The sequence below is a fragment of the Papio anubis genome, chromosome 6 (genome assembly GCF_008728515.1).
Source record: "Papio anubis isolate 15944 chromosome 6, Panubis1.0, whole genome shotgun sequence".
In the NCBI taxonomy this organism is placed as follows: domain Eukaryota; kingdom Metazoa; phylum Chordata; class Mammalia; order Primates; family Cercopithecidae; genus Papio; species Papio anubis.
Genome location: NC_044981.1, coordinates 137,881,986 through 137,898,013, shown reverse-complemented (window position 1 = coordinate 137,898,013; position 16,028 = coordinate 137,881,986).

Sequence of the window (16,028 nt, the reverse complement as noted above, 5' to 3'; positions counted from 1 at the left end):
GAAAGAGTTATATCAAGTAACTACAAACCCAAAGAAATGCAATATACCTATATTAATACTTGTTAAAACAGATTTTTCACCACTTTAAATAGGAGGAACTAAGCTATTTAATAGAAACTTTTAACACACAATTCTTAGTAATTGTACAGAAAAAAATCAGTGAGAATATTGAAGATGTTTAAACATAATGAACAAGTTTGATCTAAAAACATATACATATCTGTAAGTGACAGTATACACATTTCTTTCAAACATAAGTGAAACACTTATAAAAATTGATCATCTATTAGATGACATAGTATGTCTCAACAGATTTCAGAGAAATACTATCCTAGAGACCACATTTATTAAACACAATAAAATTAAATTGGAGCCGGTCATGGTGGTTCATGTCTGTAATCCCAGCACTTTGGGGACCCGAGGAGGGTGGATCACTTGAGGTCAGAAGTTCGAGACCAACCTGGCCAACATGGTGAAACCCCATCTCTACTAAAAATGCAAAAATTAGCCAGGTGTGGTGGTGCCTAACTATAATCCCAGCTACTTGGAAGGCTGAGGCAGGAGAATTGCTTGAACCAGGAGGCAGAGGTTGCAGTGAGCTGAAATCATGCCACTTTACTCCAGCCAGGGCAACAGAGCGAGACATCATCACAAAAAAAAAAAAAAAAAAATTAAATTGGAAATAAAAACACACAAAAGGAATTGTACCCCAACAATATCCCACATATTTAGAAATTTAAAACAGAATTCTCAAACAATTCTTAGGTCAAAAACGAAGTAAAAATAAAAATTTAAAATTACTTAGAACTGCGTTATAATAGAAACACTACATGGCGAAACTCAGAAGGGATATATAAAACCCTCTATGTATATAGTAGATAAAGAAGACCAGTCTAGGCAACATAGTGAGACCCCACCTTTACAAAAAAAATTTTAAAAATTAGCTGGAAATGGTAGCACGCATGTAGTCCCAGCTACTTGGGTGGCTAAGGTGGGAGGATTGCTTAAGCCCAGGAATTCGAGATTACAGTGAGCCATAATTGCACCACTGTACTCCAGCCTGGGTAACAGATGGAGACCTTATCTCAAAAAATAAAAATCAAAAAAGAAACAAAAAATAAAGACAAACATGAAATAAGTCAGAAAAATAATAAAAGAATAAAGAATGTAGAAGAAAGGCATTAATAATAATAAAAGCAGGAATTAATAAAGAGAAAAAATAGAAGATTGCTAATTTGATGCCAATAAATTTGAAAATTGCAAAGAAATAGACAAATTCCTAAAAAATACAGCCCACTGAAATTGATCAAAAAGAAATACACTAAAATTGCCCTACAAAGAACTAATGAAATCGAACAAGCAGTTCAAAGTCTGTCTACAAGAAAATTTCCAGCCCAAATGATTTTACATGTGTGTTCTACTACAGTCAGTAAAGAAATAATTCCAAACTTATACAACCATGCTGACATACATAAGTAGAGAACTCTAGCCATCTGATTCTAGGAGACTAATATAACCTTGATATTAATTACTGATGAGGACAATATGATAAAAGAAATACAGGCTGTTCTGAATGGACATTGCCTATTGACACTTTGCATCCATACAAAAATATTTTTATAACAGTAATTGGAAGGGAAAAAAAGTTGTGTTTGAAAATTATATAATTATTTACCAAGAAAACTCAAAGGAATCTACAAAAATAATTGAGAGCTTAGCACATATAGTAAGTAAAAAATCAATATTAAATCAATATTAACATTTCTGAACATCGAAAGGCTAGAGATGGTCATTTAAAGGACCTCTATTATTAATAGCAACAAAATATACAAGGAGCTTAGGGATCAATATAACAAAACATATATGAAGTCTTTATTAAGAATATGATACAATTCTATTGAAAGACATTAAAAAAGGCTTAAATAAATAGAAAAGGTTACTCTGTTTATGGATGGGAAATTCAAATTTCTTTACATTTACCTGTAGATTCCATAAAATTTAGATAAAAAGTCTTATAGTAGTATTTGTAGAATTTGTCTTGCTGATTCTAACACATGTGTGAAAGGATAAGGGCCATCGAGAGCCAAGATGCATTTGAAGGAGAAGTATAAACTGGGAGATATTCTTAAGCAGATATTAAAATTTAGTATAAAGCTTTATTAATTAAGATGCTGTAGTATTGACCTAGTGGTGAACAAATTGAACAGTGAAATAGAATAGATATTTCAGAAATAAAATCATGTATGTGGAAATTTGATATATGATTGAGTTGGCATTACAAATCTCAGAGGAAAAATTATACTATTAATAGAATTGTACCGGGCCTATATGCAGGAGAAAGCACTTGGACCCCTTCCTCACACTATAAGCAATATTAAATTTACTTACATTGGAAGAAAATTTTATTTAAATAAGAAAGGCAAAATATTAAGACTTTTAGGAGAAAATACAGTAAGAATATATTTGTAACTCCAGGGTAATGAATGTTTTCCCTTGCTAAACACAAAAGTACAAAAAGTAAGTGAAAACTGATCAGTTTATCATATTAAAATGAGAGTGCCTTTTAATCAAAGATATAGAAAAAAGGGAGGAGTCTCAAAGTGGAGATAATGTTTGCAATCCATGTAACTGACAAAGAACATACACGTAGAATATGTGAAGAACTCCCAAAAGTTGACCAGAAAATGCCAGCAATCCAATAGAAAAGTGAACAAAAGACATGAACACATATTACAAAAGAGGAAACAGAACAGTCAAATAATCATATGAAAAGATACTTAATCTCATTATTGTTCTGGGAAATCTATTTTAGGAGTACAATATAATGTGATTTTACACCTACTAGTTTGACAATGCTTAAGGAATATTTATTTAATTTTTTAAAATGCTTATAAAAATAAACACACATTGATGAAGTGTGTGCAGATAATAGTAAAGAACAATATTGATTATATTTGTCCATTCTATTTGTACAGCCTTTACAATTTACAAAATATTTTTACATGTCAGGAAGGACATGGAGCAAGAGTAATTCTTACAGTACACTGCTAAGAAAGTATGAATGGGAATGCAAATAATTTTAAAACTAATTTGGAATTATATCATAAAATTGAATAATATATGCACTCCCTTCAATTCAGCAATTCCACTTTTAAGTATACCTGTTAACAGAAATATTGTACAATTACACCAGAATATATTTACAAGAATGTTTATAGTAGCCCTGATTTATGATAGCACAAAACTAGAAATAAAGGACATTTAAGAGAGGAATGGATACATAAATTGTGTTACATATTTAGCCCAACCAAAATTACACGTGTTTGTTTTCTTAATGTAGTTTTAAAGTTTTAAAGTTTTCATTTTGTTCATTGGAAAAGCAGAGAACAGGAAAAACTCAGAAATCAAATCACTCATACTTCCATAGCTCAAACAGCCACAACTCAATAAAACAAAAATGTTACATTTCCTTCAGTCTTTTAAAAACATTTGTTTTTTGCCTTGAAATGTAGTTGAAATACATTTTTTATATAATTTTTAACTTTTTTTATTTGAAAAACATTATATCATATCCTTTTTCATGATACCATCTATTTTTTATTCACCTCTCTTTGAAATCATAATTTTAAAGAACATTTAATGTTTCTCTAAGTAAATATTTCAATTTATGGCTAGGCACGGTGGCTCAAGCCTGTAATCCCAGCACTTTGGGAGGCCGAGATGGGCGGATCACAAGGTCAGGAGATTGAGACCATCCTGGCTAACACGGTGAAACCCCGTCTCTACTTAAAAAATACAAAAAACTAGCCGGGCATGGTGGTGGGCGCCTGTAGTCCCAGCTACTTGGGAGGCTGAGGCAGGAGAATGGCGTGAACCCGGGAGGCGGAGCTTGCAGTGAGTGGAGATCGAGCCACTGCACTCCAGCCTGGGCGACAGAGCGAGATTCGATCTCAAAAAAAAAAAAAAAAAAAAATTCAATTTATTTAGGAATTCTCCCACAGTTGGAATTTTTGAGTTTTTGCAAATTTTTATGATAATAAATCTCCATAAATATGATTTTGTGCATAAAGTTTTTTCTGCACTTAAAAATGACTTTAGGATAGATTATTTTAAGTGTAATTACTGGGACAATTCGAACGTGATTTTGTGCATAAACTTTTTCTGCACTTAGAAATGATTTTAGGATAGATTACTATGAATGGCATTACTGGGAAAATTCTAAACGTCCCAGCCAAAGTTAAATGTTAATGTTAAATGTCGAAAGGGTTGCACCAATTTACTCTCCCTCATTTCCCATTTCGTGGAATACTAACCTCATGTTTGAAAGTGGGATCATACATTAAATTGTAGTTTGGATGTTGTTTCCAGTCTGTGAATGATTCCATCTTCCAACCAGTTGTGCAAGCCTGCAGAGTGAATCCCATGCCACTTTCATTTCCTTCACCCCCATACATAATCCATACCACATGTTACATCTTATTGCTTTTATCTTCCAAGTACTTCTCACATCCCTCCACTTCTTTCCATTTTCACAAACATCACCTTTGTCTGTTCTGATCTATTTCTACCCCTGCAACTATCTTTTTAAAACTTTCATTTAATTATAAAATATATAAAAAATAGTACTGTAAAGGACATAGTACAAAATAAATCCTGTGCGCTTACTACCCAATTCTACCCAATGCTTACATTTTGCCAATATGGTGTCAGATTTTAAAAACAAAACACCACTGAAATTGTTAAAGCCCTGCGTGCTTCTACTTGATTCCATTCTCTTCTCTTCCTTCCATATTATTATGAATTTGCTACATTTCATTCCTGGAAATCTTTTATACTATTGATAAATATGTCATACCCATTAGTATCAAAAAGCATTGTTTCATGTATTTTTAAACTTTATAGAAAAAGAGTACAGTAAATATTTTATAAGTTGCTTTTTTTGGTCATCATTATATTTTTGAGATTTAACCATAGTGATACTTGTAACTCCAATTAGTTTATTTCAACTTATCTCTTGTATTTCATAGAAGTATACACTTATTTATCCACTGTCTGGCTGCTAGACGTTTAGGCTGCTTAAAACATTTTGCAATTACAACCAATATAGCAATCAGTATCTGTGCATGTCTCCTCATGCGTGTGGGCAAGCGTTTCTTTAAGTCTGGGATGTAGATCTGCCTCTTCAACTTTACTAGACATTGCCAAATTGTCCTCCCATGCTGTCATCTAAATTTACACTTCCACCAATAATGGGTGAGAATTTATAATTTTCCTTGTCCCACCCACACAATTGTTAGTTCTTTTTACCTTTTAAAAATTGATGAATGTGCAACATCTTATGATGTGAATTTGCATTTCTTTGATTTCCAGTGAATTTGAGTACTTTTCATCAATTTATGAACCACTGATGTTTCTTCTTGATCACGTTTTCATTACTGTATTAGGCCATTCTTGCTATAAAGAAACACCTGAGGCTGGGTAATTTATAAAGAAAGGGGCTTTATCTTTCCGTGGGTCTGCAGGCCCTCATCTATCCAAAGCATGGCACTGGCATCTGCATGGCTTCTGGTGAGGGCCCCAAGGAGCTTTTATTCATGGTAGAAGATAAACAGGGAGCAGACGTCTCAGATGGTGAGAATAAGAGCAAGAGAGAGAGTTGAGGGGGTGGTACCACATTTTACAACAAGCAGAGCTCATGAGAACTCACTCACTACCCAAATACAGCAAAAGCCTTGAGGGATCCAACCCCATGATCCAAACACCTCCCACCAGGCCCCACCCTCCAACATTGGAGATTACATCTCAGCATGAGATTTGGGCAGAGACAAATATCTAAACTATCTCACTTACTTTTGACCAATTTTATTAGGTTAATATCTTTTTGTCTTGATTTGTAAGTGATTAAATAAAACATTTATCCTTGACTTAGGAAATTACAACATTAAGTGGTGGTTTTACCTTCTTTCCAGACAATCCAGGATTCTTAGAGCACTTTAACTCCTGACATAGATGCAATTATACCATATTCCTTGTCTTTTCCTAGATCTTTCAAAACTCACACCTAATGCTCTAGAGATGTATGTCCATTGTGCTTCCTTCCATCCCCCTCACCTCCTATGGCATTAAAATATTCCATTCTCCTTGATCAATTACATGCCCAGTTGATTCTTAAGCACGGCTGGCAGTATGCAAACTTGAAACTCCAGGCTGGGGTGTCCAATCTTTTGGCTTCTCTGTGCCACACTGGAGGAAGAATTGTCTTGGGACACATGTAAAATACACTAACACTAAAAAATAGCTACTGAGCTAAAAAAAAAAAAAAAAAAAAAAAGGTCGCAGAAGAGTCTTATAGTGTTTTAAGAGGTTCAGGAATTTGTATTAGGCAGCATTGAAAGCCGTCCTGGGCAGCACGTGGCCCGCCAGCACGGGTTGGAAAAGCTTGCTCTAGGCAATCCAATTCAATCCTTCCCCAGTTAAGATTTTAAAAAAGCAGCAGAAGAAAAAGCACACAAGTAAACAAAACCTTCAAAACACAACTGGAATTCATTGCTTAATGTCCAGGCCTTTGTTCTGTGTATCACTTTAAGAGTTGGTGCCGTACATTTTAATTCCTGCATATTTTAAACCACAAAATGACACTATTTTTAATTTTATTATGCAGTCTGTTTATTTTGCTTTACCACTCATATTTACCATTTCAATTGCTTTTCATTTCCTTCTGTATTTTTTACCTTTCATCCAGATTCATTTTCTTCTTGCCTGAATAAAATTCTTTTACATTTTATTTGAAAATTTGACAATCAGCTTTCATCAGATACTATCAACTCGCTCCAATAATCCACTGCTTTCACTGCTACATTTTCTGGAGTTGAAACCATCCATTGATTCCTCAGTTCAACCTGGATGGGTAAAGTGATACACACACACAAGCACACACACACGCTTAATACACAATGGAATTTGAATTGCCTTCATTTTATTTAGAATGTTTGCAATGATAGTAATAATTTTTCATAACGTCTTTCCTAAGACTGTTCTTGTTGGGTTTTGGCATCAAGACTATAGCCATACAAGGTCTTTTAGAGTCTAGATAATTTAGTCCATTTTCTATTCATGAAGTTTAGGACATACCATCCCAAAATATGACTCTAGGATATCAGAATAGGCCACCCCCAAATATGCCACTTTGGCATACTGATTACTTTGAGCTAAAAATAATTGAGAGCCAGTCAAAGCAAGAAAAGCTCTTTCTCCCCTTCAACATCCTAAAATAAAACATAAAAGTTCCCTTGTGTGCAGGAATTTACACCCATGAAAGAAATTTTCATTAGTAAAGATATGTGACAATTGCATCACCTGAGAGACTTTTACTTGTGTAAGAAAGCAACCTCTATTCACAACACATTTCCTCCGTTTGCCTTCTCATAATTTGCCTCTACCATTACCTAGAATCCCTAAACTCCTATTCCTTTCTGTAGGTCAGGATGATATGTAAGCCTAATTATCTGGTGAGTCTTACATTTTTGTCAAACTCCTCTATGGACATAATTAAAAATGTTTTTCTTCTGTTGATCTTTCTTATGCCAGTTTAATCCATAGACCAGCCAAAGAACCTGGAAGGGTAGCTGGAAATATTTTTTTGTTCTCTACATCTTTTTGTTAAATTATTTTTTAATTTGCTAATTTTGGTCATTTTTGATGGACAGAATTTTTAATTTTTGAAGCCACATATGTTAACCTTTCCCTTAATGATATCTCTCTATCACTTTTGAACTCTGAAAGTACTACTTACACTTTAAAACTTAATATTCAATTATATTCTATTCTAGTTTTTCTACATTTTAAAAATATTCAATATTTTAATTTCTATGGAATTAATTTTGATGTATGGAGTGAAATGAATGCATAAATTATTTTTTTTCAAAGTTCCAAATCAGAAACCTAAATGAATGATGGAAATTCTTGGATTCTTTTTCTCATTTTTAAATAAAATTTATAAATTTTTTGTTTAGTCTTATTAAAAGTAACTCACAGATTTTCACTAAGAGAACATGATTGTTTTATGCTTAAACAATTGTTTGAAGTTTTGAAATTAATAAACTAATATGACAATTCTGTAAACATGAACAACAAAATAAAACTTACAGAGTTCTTTTTACATAGATTGTGTGATTGATTGGAATTAGTGAATGTAAAATGTAAATAATTCCTGAATTAATTGTAACCTAGTAATGTAAGGGAGGCAAAGGTGTGATACCTTTCCTCACCCATCATAAGGGTCACAGCCAACATTACTATAACAAAAGACAAGTTAACAAGGCAAAAGCACAACAAATTTATGCAATCAAAGTTTGTCGTGACCCGGGATACTTCACAAACAAAGATCCAGGTAAAACAGTCTATTTTAATGCTTACATTCATTGAAGAGTAGACAGCTGTGTAGAAATGTGATTGGACAAAAGGGAATCATCTTATGGTAATAGACTGAGGAGGGAAATCCAGCAAGGCCTCACTGCTCAGATTGTTCTCTGTCTTTCTATGTGGCATTCCTTCCTCCTGGATATGAAGCAGGGCGCCTCTGGAATGAGTCTTATGATCTACTATCAGACAAGGTAGATTAGACATTTTCCTTATGGCCAACTGGTATACCGAAAGGCAGGTTAAGGTTAGAATAATGTTTCTAGGTTTTCTGACTGCTTTTGGGATTGAGGGGTTCTAATTTCTATGACCCACTGATGTGGTTTGGCTTCGTCCCCACCCAAATCTCATCTTGAATTTTAATCCCTGTAATCCCCAAGTGTCATGAGGGGAACCTAGTGGAAGGTAATTGATTCATGGGGGCAGTTTCCCCCTTGCTGTTCTCATGATAGTGAGTGATTTCTCACATGATCTGATGGTTTTATTTTTTATTTTTTGAGACGGAGTTTCGCTCTTGTTGCCCAAACCAGAGTGCAATGGTGTGATCTCGGCTCACTGCAACCTCTACCCCCCAAGTTCAAGCAATTCTTCTGCCTCAGCCCCCCAAGTAGCTTGGATTATAGGCAAGTGCCACCACACCCAGCTGATTTTTTGTATTTTTAGTAGAAACAGGGTTTCACCATGTTACCCAGGCTGGTCTCAAACTCCTGACCTCAGATGATCCACCCATATCGGCCTCCCAAAGTGCTGGGATTACAGGTGTGAGCCACCATGCCTGGCCCTGCTGGTTTTATAAGAGTGTAGCATTTCCCTTGCTGGCACTCATTTTCTCTCCTGCTGCCCTGAGAAGAGGTGCCTTTCGCCTTGATTGTAAGTCTCCTGAGGCCTCCCCAGCCATGTGGAACTGTGAGTCCATCAAATCTCTTTTCTTATAAATCACCCAGTCTCAGGTATCTCTTCATAGCAGTGTGAGAACAGACAAATACACTCATCATGGGGAAGAGGAATTCTGGTTTCTATAACTTGCTTTGGGTGAGAAAAAGGAATGGGAGACAGTGGGGTAGGAGAAGATCAGAGGGAGACTGCATCTGAGACTGCTTCCGAGCCCTTCCAGTACTTCCTTCTTTGGTTCAAAGTACTCAGCATGTCAAAGTACCACATTTTGCGGTATTGTTCTCTGAGCCCCAACGGTATTATATGGGATACACTTGACTCCTAATTTTTCTGATATAAATTTGCTTCATAAACTGATTGTAGGAATATTCCCTGAAGAATTGAGTTCTGTGCTTCAACTATTACCATGAGAAGGAACTTACCACCAAAAAACAACTCCTAAGAGATAGCTCATGAAAATGTTTTTCTCTGCAAAATTCTATAAGTGTATTTTCTTTGCTGGCTTTTATTCAAAAGTTTATTAGTAGAATATTTGAAGAACTGAATTTTGTAGTGCTCATAAGAATTTTTAAATGGCAAAATGATTCCTTAAATAATTATTTATGCTAGACATTTTTCCTTCTTCCACAATATGCTGAAACATTGGGTAATATGCAGTAATTTAAATTCAAGTTTAAATTGTTTCATTCTATTTTATGGTTTGCCAAATCAAAAATTAATTCACTTATTTACATCCCTAGCAGAGCTGACATTCTCATTGGGTCTTAACTGAGACAAAGTCTACCTACTAGGCCAGGTCCTTGAATTTGACATCAGCTGGTGTAACAGAGCTTACTGTGCCATGTTCCTATTGACCTACTACATAGATTTTTTTTAATTTTTATATTGTCCATCATGTTTATTGAAGATTCAGTTTATGCTATGTCAACATGTGAAAGTCACATCGAAGATTTAGAAACTGGCTATTGTTGTCACTAAGCAATTATTTGCGGTTTGCAGTGTTGCTTATGGTCTACTCTGTGATCATGAACAATAGACGTGTTTGCCATGATCAAGCTATCACCCAGATTTCTGCTTTCAAAAATTAATGAGCCTTCGGACTCCTTTAAGTTTCCCTAAGGACATTATCAATAATCTTTGTGACGTTCTACTTAAACTTTCTTTAATTTGTCTATGTCACCTGTAAACAATGAGTCCAGAAGTGCACATTTGTGTTTGAAAGGAACCTGATGACATACGACTTTCTGCTTTTATTTTATGAGAACGGTATAGTAATATTCATTTACTTAGAGGTCAAACTATGCAAGTGGAGTCATGGAAAACATTACCACCAACATAATAATCCTCTAATCAGCAAAAAGCCATCCTGGAGCTGTAAAGAAAAAAAAAAAAAAAAGCATCTTTGAATAAATAAGTAAAAAACTTCTTTTTTTTTTTTTTTTTTTTTTTTTTTTGATACTGAATCTCACTCTGCCATCCAGGCTGGAGTGAAGTAGCATGATCTTGGCTCACTGCAACCTCCGCTTCATGGGTTCAAGCAGTTCTCCTGCCTCAGCTTCCCAAGTAGCTGGGACTACAGGTGTGTGCCACCACCAAAGCCAACTCTCTGGTGGCCTCCTCCAAAGCCAACTCTCTGGTGTGTAGACTCCAATTTCCAAGTTTCCTGAGAACTGGGAAGTTGGTAGAGGTGGAAAAAAGGTGGTGCTGGCCCCCTTTCTGAGCAAACTATCTCTCTTCATTCCTTTTGCCCAGCTTAGTAGCATGATGTGGGGTGAAGTCAGTATGTCCTCCAGCTAGGCTGAGTTCTGAGTGCCTCTGCCTTTGTGCAGCCCCTCCTACCCTCGTGAATGATTCTGTTGCACCCTTTTCTTCATGTGGCTTCAGGAAATGGAAGCTGCCTTTTTCAGCCTCCTGGTAGTATTGACTTACTAGCTAGTTCTCTCTCCCACTAACTTCCACAGCCCACCTGGGGCTTCAAGGAAACTCCTCTCTGCCTTCCTACACCACTTGAGAGGGTGAGAAATTCAAAGTGACAAAGAGCACTTGTTCTGTCCCTAAGGGTCTCAAAACTCTCTGGGCATCAGAGTTCCCAGTGCAACTGTCGAGGCCAGGTCCTCTTTGCTCTCATGGGAGTAGGGAGAGGAAGGGTGAAATCTGTAGGCAGAACCATGTCTAAGTCTTTCATACTTCTCTGCCCTCCCCAACGTTTTTTACCTCTCCAACTCCCCTGTAATTAGGGGTAAAAATTCTTGTGCTGCCTGCTCATATTTCTTTTTCATTATTGTCTGCTTACTTGGGTGACAACGTTTTAATTTAAAAGCTGAGAATATAGATCCTTTCATCTTTGTTGTGGACAGTTTCTAAAATGGTCATTGTGAATCTTGGAAGCACATCAGTATCACCGAGAGAGATTTCAAAAGACAAATCAGAATACTTGGGGGGTAGAACCCAGGTATTACAAATGTTTAAAAGCCACTCATGTGGTGCTAATGTAGAAGACGACTGGAAACCACTGCTTTAAAAGTACAGGTGCCCAGTGGAAGAGGAGGGAAAGAACACGTCCATTAATACCTCCAATAACATCCTGACGCAAATGCAGAAAGCCAGGCGCAGAGAGGCTGAGACACTTCCTTTAGGTGATACAGCTGGTAGTTTTCAGAGTGAGAATCTAATAGAGCCCCAAAGCTCTTGTTCTCTTTCAATGTATTTGTAAGGTTCATAGGCCAGAGCAGCACACTTCACCTGTCCTTTCTACTCATTCCTCTCATTTCTGTGCCCCTTCCACCTCCCAAGATGCCTTCACACCCATACATTATAAGTGACCGGGAACTGGTGTAAGTAAAAACTGTTGAATACACTTTCCCTTTGGACAGTTGAGATTTCTACTGCATTTCACCCCTACAGAATGATCAACTTTCTAAACAAACTTCGTACTTATATGAGTTAGAGTGCTGTTGGTAGAGACGTGAGCTGATATTTCTTACTCCTTGTCATGCTTTCTAATCGCATGACCAGGCAAGCCATGGAACAGGACTATGAGTTTCTAGTCTTGTCTGAAAACATGACTGTCTCATGTTAATGTTAATGTCAACGCCAATGTTAATGTTAAAGCAACGAAATACATTAAGTAAGGTATTTTTAAACAGAATTTCATTGATTCAATCAACCACTTGCCCAGCGTTTTCCATGTGGAGTGGCTATAGAGATGAAGGAGGGGGTGAAGGTGGCTGTTTTACTAACCTTTAAAGAAGTTAAGAAAGTTCACCATCTTAAGTGACAAGGAAAAGACAAAGACAGAAAAGACAAAATAGAAAAATCTTCATTTTTATAAAATGTTAACTTCAATAATAGTCTTCTTTGGCTAAACCGTTATTTGGGGGATAACACAAACTTACCCAGCTAATTCCTTTACTCTTAAGACACAGTTGAGGCAAGCATTTTGAAAGAAACATTTCTGCATCTTCTCACCAGCCTGAGTTAGGAGGCTTCCCTCAGTGCCCACAGACGCACTGGGCTTACCCTCTATGCACAGCACTTACCATGAGGCGCTGCTTTATAAAAACCTGTTTCTCCCTCCTTCTCACCAGATCATGAACTCCCTGGTAAGGAAGGATCATGTCCTTTAGCCACACCCTTAGCATCTAGCACAGTCCCTGGCATATAGATGTTCAATAACTATTTCGGAATGAATACCAATATTTTATTATTGGTATAAATAATGATTGAAAAATCAAAAGGGTAGTAACTTAAAATGTTATAAATCGGAAAAATGAGTCAGAGTGTAGATGGTTAGATGACTCAAGCTGGAAAATCATTAACTATTTTTAGCTCATTTTAGCAGCTGGGAGTCAACCCTAACCTGGTGTTTAATTTCCAGGGTATAGAAGACCAGAACAACTGAATAGACTCTAACAGTGATTTAAGCACTGATTCTTCACTTCACGCATCCCTAGTCACTATTACCAAAAGTCATTTAAAAGCCCTATGCTTAGTGTTCTACACAGTAATTTTAATGGCAATGATTACAAATCAGTGAAATCTTCAACATAACAAAAAACACACTGAGGTGCTTGTACATGTGCCAGGAAACCATGAATAGTATTCTTTCTTTCAAGAAAAAAATGTAAGACTCCATTTATGTTTATTAGTCTATACTGTGCAAACTTGGGCATGGATAAAATATAACCTACTGGTTAGTTAATTGTTTATTCAATAAATCTTTTGAGCTACGAAATTTTTATAAGACTTTTTTGCAGGAATTATGGGAGGTTTAACATAATATCCACACTCAACTCTGACAGACTTTAATATCTATTTTAAGAAAGGAAGAGGAAACAAAACCCAAATGGCAAACTATTCAAGACCAAATGTAAATAAGTACCACATTGTATTTTACAGATGAAGATTGTATAGATGTTGAGAAAAAGGGGAGATCTGCAACACCCAAAAGGCAGTGGAGTAGAGATGGGAGCTGATATTTCTTACTCCTTGTCATGCTTTCTAATCTCATTACCAGGCAAGCCTTGGAACAGGGCTGTGAATTTCTAGTCCTGTCTGAAAACATGAGTGCCTCATCGACCTACAAGTACAACCTACAGGGACTCATGGACAGAGACCCCAGAAGACTCAAGTTTCCCGCTGAGGAAAAGCAAGGCGGCTCTGCCCTCTTGTTTTGGCCTCCAGTCTATAAGCAAACCTTTTTTTTTAATTTTTTTTTTGGTGATTTTTCTGGGCCCCCAGGGATAGCATTGAAGTACTGTCTAGTGTTTCTAGGTGCAAAACGGTTGTGATGTGCCTTAGAGAGAAAATATATACATGAAATAAGCTTAATAAACTTGATTCTGGTATGAGTTCTAGTGCTGTTGACTGTGAGCTCAATGTTAATGAAGCAACAATATACATGATATACATGAAATAAAGTGTCTTTAAACTAAAATATACATAAAATTGTGTATTGATGAATTGACAAAAATGTTGGAACCACAGCTTGTGGAAACCTTCCTTCATATCTCCAGTAAGAGTGATGGCTCAGTATTGTAAAACCACGTTCTCTTCCTCTGTCCACAGCATAGCATCAGACCTTTACAGGCACACCTCATCTTATTGTGCTTCTCTTCACTTTTTTTTTTTTTTTTGATGGAATCTCGCTGTGTTGCCCAGGCTAATCTCGGCTCACTGCAACCTCTGCCTCCCAGGTTCAAGTGATTCTCCTGCCTCAGCCTCCTGAATAGCTGGGGCCACAGGCGCCCACCACCACACCCGGCCAATGTTTTGTATTTTAGTAAAGACAGGGTTTCACCACGTTAACCAGAACGGTCTTGATCTCCTGACCTCGTGATTTGCCCACCTGCCTCGGCCTCTCAAAGTGCTGGAATTACAGGTGTGAGCTACCGCATTTTTAACAAATTGGAGGTTTGTGGCATCCCCGTGTTGAGCAAATCTATTGGTGCCATTTTTCCAATGCCATGTGCTCACTTGATGTCTCTGTGTCACATTTTGGTAATTCTCACAATATTTCAAGCTTTTTCATTATATTATATCTGTTATGGTGATCTGTGATCAGTGATCTTTGATATCACCATTGTAATTATTTTAGGGAACCGTGAACCATGCCCATATAAGACAGTGAATTGAATCAATAAATCTTGTGTGTGTTCTGACTGCTCCACCGGCCATCCATTTCCCCACCTCTCTCCCTCTTCTTAGGCCTCTCCATTCTCTGAGACACAACAATATTGTATTAATAACCCTACAATGGCCTCCAAGTATTCACATGAAAGGAAGAGTCACTTGTCTCTCACCTTAAATCAAAAGCTAGAAATGATTAAATTTAGTGAGGAAGGCATGTTGAAAGCTGAGATAGGCCAAAAGCTAGGTCTCTTGTGCAAGTTATTCAAGCTGTGAATGCAAAAGAAAACTTCTTGAAGGAGATTAGAAGTGCTACTTCAGTGAACCCACAAATGATAAGGAAGTGAAACAGTCTTCTTGCTGATATGGGGAAAGTTTGAGTGGTCTGGATCAAACCTGATCAAAGCAGTCACAACCTTCCCTTAACCACAGCCTAATCCGGGGCAAAGCCCTAACTCTCTTCAATTCTATAAAGCCTGAGAGAGGTAAGGAATCTGCAGAGGAAAAGTTGGAAGCTAGCAGAGACTGGCTCATGAGGTTTAAAGAAAGAAGTCATCTCCATAACATGAATGTAAGGTGAAGCAGCAAGGGCTGATGCCGAAGCTGCAGCAAGTTCTCCAGAAGATCTGGCTAAGATCACTGATGAAGGTGGCTACACTAAACAACGCATTTTCAATACAGACGAAACAGCCTTATACTGGAAGAAGATGCTATCAAGGATTTTCATAGCTACAAAGAAGTCAATACCTGGTTGCAAAGCTTCAAAGGACAAACTGACTCTCTTGTTAGGGGCAAAAGTAGCTGGTGACTTTACACTGAAGCCAATGCTCATTTACCATTCTGAAAATTTTAGAGCCCTTAAGAATTACGCTAAATATATTCCGCCTGTGCTCTATAAATGGAACAACAAAACTTGAATGACAGCGTGTCTGTTTACAGCATGGTTTATTGAACATTTTAAGTCCACTATTAAGACCTACTGCTCAAAAAAAATGTTTCTTTCTAATTATTATTGCTGGTTAATGTCACACTTTGTCACTCAGGAGTTGATGGAGATGTAAGAAGAGATTAATGTTTTCGTGCCTGGC